We start from the raw sequence: 7,500 nt of genomic DNA, 5'->3' as shown, positions 1-7,500 counted from the left end.
GTTGAGCAGGTTCAGCCTTGCGTGTGTATCCACACAGCTCTGAGTGGGTGTGTGTGGGTGTGTGTGTGTGAGTGTGTGTCAAGTCAGCTTTATTTATATAGCGCTTTTTACAATACAGATTTTTTCAAAGCAGGAAAATTATGCATTTAGGCTGTTGTTCAACTGAAGTCAGTTCAGTGTTAATTCAGATCTGTCATAAAGATCATCAGTTATTAAATTAGTTAATTTAATCTATAAACAGCTCTGAGAAAACCGTGATGTCATCGTCAGCTCAGTTCTGTTGTCATACAGCAGCGTCAGTACATTACAGAAACAAAACCTTGTGAGGACCCAGGCTCAGCCGCTCAGGTCTCCTCTGGCCAACAAACCAACAGTGTGTGATTATGATTATGATTCAGGCATTACAGGTCAGAGGTCAGATTGGATCAGAACATTCAGAATATTATCCAGTTTCATCTGGTTGTAGATTGGAGTCATGCCGTAATGGAGACGAGTTTGTTGAGGATCAGTGCCGATGCTGTCGTGTCGAAGAGAGTCTAGATGACACAATCTCTGCTGACACTTCAGGGATGAGTTGATCTGATTACATCATGTGTTGTGGTCGTGTCTAGGCACAGGTTCACCATCTGTTCAGGATACGGCCCGGGTCCGGCTGACTACATCATGCATTGTGGTCGTGTCTAGGCACAGGTCCACCATCTGATCTGGATACGGCCCGGGTCCGGCTGACTACATCATGCATTGTGGTCGTGTCTAGGCACAGGTCCACCATCTGATCTGGATACGGCCCGGGTCCGGCTGATTACATCATGCATTGTGGTCGTGTCTAGGCACAGGTCCACCATCTGATCTGGATACGGCCCGGGTCCGGCTGATTACATCATGCATTGTGGTCGTGTCTAGGCACAGGTCCACCATCTGTTCAGGATACGGCCCGGGTCCGGCTGACTACATCATGCATTGTGGTCGTGTCTAGACGCAGGTCCACCATCTGATCTGGATACGGCCCGGGTCCGGCTGACTACATCATGCATTGTGGTCGTGTCTAGGCACAGGTCCACCATCTGATCTGGATACGGCCCGGATCCGGCTGATTACATCATGTGTTGTGGTTGTGTCTAGGTGCAGGTCCTCCATCTGATCTGGATACGGCCCGGATCCGGCTGATTACATCATGTGTTGTGGTCGTGTCTAGGCACAGGTCCTCCATCTGATCTGGATACGGCCCGGATCCGGCTGAATACATCATGTGTTGTGGTCGTGTCTAGGCACAGGTCCACCATCTGATCTGGATACGGCCCGGGTCCGGCTGATTACATCATGTGTTGTGGTCGTGTCTAGGCACAGGTCCACCATCTGATCTGGATACGGCCTGGATCCGGCTGATTACATCATGTGTTGTGGTCGTGTCTTGGCACAGGTCCACCATCTGATCTGGATACGGCCCGGATCCGGCTGATTACATCATGTGTTGTGGTCGTGTCTAGGCACAGGTCCACCATCTGATCTGGATACGGCCCGGATCCGGCTGATTACATCATGTGTTGGGGTCGTGTCTAGGCACAGGTCCACCATCTGATCTGGATACGGCCCGGGTCCGGCTGATTACATCATGTGTTGTGGTCGTGTCTAGGCACAGGTCCACCATCTGATCTGGATACGGCCCGGGTCCGGCTGATTACATCATGTGTTGTGGTCGTGTCTAGGCACAGGTCCACCATCTGATCTGGATACGGCCTGGATCCGGCTGATTACATCATGTGTTGTGGTCATGTCTAGGCACAGGTCCACCATCTGATCTGGATACGGCCCGGATCCGGCTGATTACATCATGTGTTGGGGTCGTGTCTAGGCACAGGTCCACCATCTGATCTGGATACGGCCCGGATCCGGCTGATTACATCATGTGTTGTGGTCGTGTCTAGGCACAGGTCCACCATCTGATCTGGATACGGCCCGGATCCGGCTGATTACATCATGTGTTGTGGTCGTGTCTAGGCACAGGTCCACCATCTGATCTGGATACGGCCCGGGTCCGGCTGATTACATCATGTGTTGTGGTCGTGTCTAGGCAAAGGTCCACCATCTGATCTGGATACGGCCTGGATCCGGCAGATTACATCATGTGTTGTGGTCGTGTCTAGGCACAGGTCCACCATCTGATCTGGATACGGCCCGGATCCGGCTAATTACAGTAAACCTCGGAATAAACAGAAAGACAAACATTAGTGTAAATGCCATTCTCCATATGATGTAACGAGTACATCAGGTGTTATAGGAAGTGTTCCCGGTTCCGGCTGACCTAGTTTATACAGCCTAACAATCATTTAACTGATTTGAATTATTGAAATTGATAATGTGTGTGCCAAGTTAAAGAGATGTGTTTTTAGTCTAGATTTAGTGTGTGGTAGTGTGTGTGTGTTTGTACAGGTATATATAGCATTGTGGGGACCAGCCAACGCTCCCCACGAGGGAAACGGATTAATAAATATAATAAATGCCATAAAAAAGAAAAGAAAAAAAAGTATAACTGCAGAAAGTTTTCTTATGATAGGCAGGTTTAGGTGTTGGGTTAGTGTAAGAGGAGAGAATATACAGTTTGTACAGTATAAAAACCATTACGTCTATGGAGAGTCCACACAAAGATAGCGAACCATGTGTGTGTGTGTGTGTATGTTTGTGTGTCGGGTGATATATGACTTTGTGCAGGTGTGATAATGTTCAGGGTGTTTAAAACTGTATCAGCGAGTGTAAAGCTCTGATTCTATTCAGATTCATTCATACTTCATTGACATCAAACACAAACAAAGTGTCTTAAAAAACATTTTGCTAATTCTTTACATTATAATAACAAGACTTTACTAATAAGGTCCATTAGTAATGCATTAACTAACAATGTGCAACACATTACTATTTATACATCTTTGTTAGCATTTAATAAAAATATAACGATTCATTGTTAGTTCATGTCAACTCAGGTCTATTAAATAATATATAATAAACTTTTAATTTAAATAATGTATTAGTAAATGTTGAACAGGACATTAATACATGTTTGTTTGTTCACTGTTCATGTTAACAAAGTTAATGAATTAAACTCTATTGTAAAGTGTTACCATTATAATGTATAGTTTATGAGCTGATATGAACTAAGATACTTTATTTATATGTTTATTTATTTGTTTGATTGTTTATTTATTTCACATGAACTAGAGAAGGTGATTAAATATTGTGGGTTAGGGTCACAAAATTAACATATATATTATATAGTATATATAAAATATATTAAAAGCATTAAGGAGTTGAAAGTGACATTTCTATATATATATATATTTATTTATTTATTATTTATTTTTATGTATAAATTATACATATTAATCTTCTTAAAGGGCTGAATGTGATTTATTTATTTATTTCAAATGAACTTGTGAATCCGGTTAAATATTGTGGAAAAGTTCATATAAATGCTGAACACTCACAGGGTCTAAAATATGCGTTTGTGTCATATTTCACCTAAATTTATATATTATTTATGTGTAGTATATTTATGTGAAGAGTTGATGAATTGAGGAGTTCATAACATGAATCTGTGATGGAGTGTCTCCCTCTGCTGGCCACACAAACACGGACATTACAAGCTTCTCCAGATTTTTGACTATAAAGATATTTTATTCAGGTATTTCTACTGAGTTTAAAACAGTGAGTGTTGATATATAAAATGTATGAACTTTGATCATTAAAAGGCCATATTATGCTCAAAGTCTTAATGTTTTCAGGCTCTACTAGAACAGGTTTTCCTGCTTGAATGTTGATTATTTTCCTCATATTCTCCATTGTTGCGGCTCCTCTCTTCCCAGTCTGTCAGTAACGCTCTGTTTACTTCCTGTCTCTATGAAGCCCCTCCTTCTGAAAAGCACACTGTGCTCTGATTGGTCGGCTGGAGCAGTGTGTTGTGATTGGTCGAGCCAGTGGCGGTTCTAGACCATTTCAACTGGGGGGGCCAAGCTGGGGCCAGTTGTACTGTTAGAGGGGCCAGTTACATTTAGACCTTATTGTTGTCATATCATTTTCTGCACTGCACTGCAGGCATTAACAGGCAAAATACCATGTTTATAATCATTCAACAATGCATTTCCATATCCATTATATTTTTACATTTGCCTTACATATTCAGAATTAGTCACAGTAACTGTAATTGACATGATGTCCTTATTTCTCTTCATTTTGGTGAGAACTATAGAGCAAAAGCAATGGGGACCAAGAAAGTTATTAATTCATTTACTGAAAATAACTGACTTGTAACTACTAACCGTTTACAGGGTTCCTGCACACTTTTTAAAATCGAATTTAAGGCTTTTTAAAACCTGAAGAAATCCAAATTCATACCGTACATTAGGGGTGTGCAATATTGACAAAAATATATCTCAATATTTTCAATGTTTTGTTGATGATTAGATGATATTCTACTGATTGTGTTTTTGTTCTGGTGCCATGGCTGGTTTAGGCCTGTTGTTGACAGCCGACTCATGAAGATATTCATATTTTTCATATTCTATGCAGTGGTCAGTTAACAGCAGGGACCGAAATTCTTTTTTTAATTAATTTATAATTAATTTAATTTGCCACCTTACATTGATTTCCAGGGGCATTTTCACCTATATATGGACATTCTTTCTAAACTTATTTAGAGTTATGAATCACCTTTTATGTCAAATACTAAAATTCAAATTATACAGTAATTATACTTATTTATACAATAATACTTAATTATACAATAATTATACAGTACCACTGTTACCAGTCAAATTAAATCATTTAATCAAAATCCATTTTTGCAGTGCAGTCTAGAGGTGACACAAAAGCGGCATTAATATATTTAAACTCCATTTACAATTGCATAAATACAGCTATGAGATTTTTTTTAAATCAACATTTAAACATGAAATTATTTCTAATTTTAACGTTTTAATTAAAGCGTACTTTAAAAATGAAACTAAAACCGCCAGTATGCGGCGGCAAGCCACAGTCTTAACAAGCGAGTTGAAGGATCCATTCATTCAACCGATTCGTTCAAACGGCTGATTCATTCGGGAAAGGAGCAAGTGTTTCCTTCAAATCGCGGATTTCAGTCAAGAAATCATCGCTGTCTGTTGCATTGAAACTCTGCTATACGGTTTCATTTTGAAATTCTAGTCGGCGAAACAAAGGGAAAACAATATTGACAATATTGTGTCTAAAAAGTAACGCCCAATGGTAACTTATTGTTAATTTAACTGCATGTTGTATAAGATCAATATCACAGTTGCAATTGTGGACGGGAAAACGGAACTCTTGCTGATGTGATATTCTAATATAAGAACATAATATGATATAAGACATAAACTAATTTGGGGACATAGCCTACCTATGAACCGCACACAGCAGTGAAAGGACGAGAGACAAATGCGAAGTCAGCTCACAGTGCCTCGTATACAGTTAAAACATTGATAACAATATCATGATAGACAATACACATCGCACACCAGATACGCACATAAAGAATGAACTTGCAACTGAACTGACATTTACCAGCTTTCTCCTTCTCTCCTCTCTCGCGTGCAGGAGACAGACGTTATTCTGCCGCGATTCCCGCGAATGTGATGCGAATTGTCACGTGAACAAGCAAATCCACAAAGATAGAATAATAAAAAAAAATACGCATACAACGATAACAACGATAGCAAAAAAATAGTTTTGTAAAAATTATTTCACACTCCACATTTAGGGGGGCCACAGGGGGGGCCAAGCTTGTTGTCACAGGGGCACGGGCCCCCCTGGCCCCCCCTCTAGAACCGCCACTGCGTCGAGCGCTTCGAGTGTGTTTGGGAAATGTCCCGCCCCTTACCATAACCGCCAGTTTAACACACTACTAACTAACTCAACCAGGCTCCGCCCCTTTATTCTGCGTATGAATTATTATAATGAGGAATATTGTGACGTGTTCGTTCCCCGGAAGAAACTCAAGACTACAATGGAGGCGTTTCAGGAGTTCAGAAACACTGACACTGATATAGAGAAGAACTGGAGCTTTACAGGGCTTTTTCATGCTCAAAATGCAACATTAACACTAAAACCGAAAGCCAGTCATGAGCGTATAATTTCATCAATAATTTACTATCTTTGTCTATTTAAATGTATAGTGTGTGGAGTAATTCTGTTGTGCATTACTCTGAGAATAAAGACACTCCAGTACTAGTTTTGTATAAAAGTTACTGTGAAACGCCACACAGAATCATTCATCAGTGGAGAATCACTTTGATTTGATTCTATTGAACGACTCTTTTGATCTCTGGCTGTTTCTGATCTATGGATCTTCATTTCTGAAATATCTTTACGTGCTTTTGTATATGATGAGCATGGAAGTCACATGACAGAAAAAAACCCCATATAATTATGACATAAAAAATAAAGTCCCCTTTATTTATATGGTGCTTTATACAATACAATAAGTCAAAAAGTAATAATTATGAGATTAAAAGTCCAAATTGACCTAAAACGTCATAATTATGACATATTGTGACATAAAAGTCATTATGACAGAAAGGCATAATCTTTTTATCTCATCATTGCAACTTTTTAATCTCATAATTATGGTTTAGTGTGTCACAATTTCGACTTGTGAAATAATTATGTCTTTTTACACCAGAATTTCAACTTTTAATTATGATGTAGTATGTCATAACCATACATCATTTATGTAATAATTTTACTTTTTACCTCAAAAGTATGAGTTTTCTCCGCATGTGGCGGGAAAGTGCTCGACTGTCGCTGCTGTGCTCTCTGTCACCAGCAGATGTCGCTAATCTCTCTCATCTCCAATCCATGAACAAGCCTTTAAAACGGCCACCGACGAACTTTAACTGGGTACGGTTCTGCCATGGACATGATGTCTATGGGTTCTGCACTCCATCATGTGGTCACAGGTATTGATTTCTATTCGGTTTTGAAGCGAATCTCTGACACGGAGCCTCGCTACGCCGCGCTGTGGTGTGGAGTTTCCGCGCATGCGCAGATGCGACTCTTGAAGCACAGGAGTGTTTCAGGAGTTGAGCGATTCCACTTCAGCGCTGCTTCCGCGTTCGGTCAACATCACGTGATAAAATTAGCCTCTGATTGGTTGTATTTATCATTTTAGTTTGAATGCTTTTTAAGTGTTAAATATGTATAGTTCAGAATTACAATGATTTAAAATGTGTCCGTGTTATGAACTGGTGGGATAGGGTTAGAATGTAGGCCTACTTTAAAAATTGTGGATAAATAAATACAGAAATACTATGAATATCAAATCAATGTTTAATATTAACAGATTAATGAAAGCGTAGAATACAAGTCAGTCAAGTACAAATAAATACAATTAATGTGCAGGTTCTTTAGCTATCAGACAAGTCCTGCTCGTGTTCTTTATAATAGGCCTTATTGATTTTGATCAATACTTTCTGAAATAAATGATTGAATTTAATT

The sequence above is a fragment of the Siphateles boraxobius genome, unplaced genomic scaffold (assembly GCF_051911475.1).
Source record: "Siphateles boraxobius isolate OS27281-9 unplaced genomic scaffold, OSU_SipBor_1 32, whole genome shotgun sequence".
Lineage (NCBI taxonomy): Eukaryota > Metazoa > Chordata > Actinopteri > Cypriniformes > Leuciscidae > Siphateles > Siphateles boraxobius.
The sequence above is the reverse complement of the archived record's forward strand: the minus strand, read 5'-3'. Positions refer to the sequence as shown.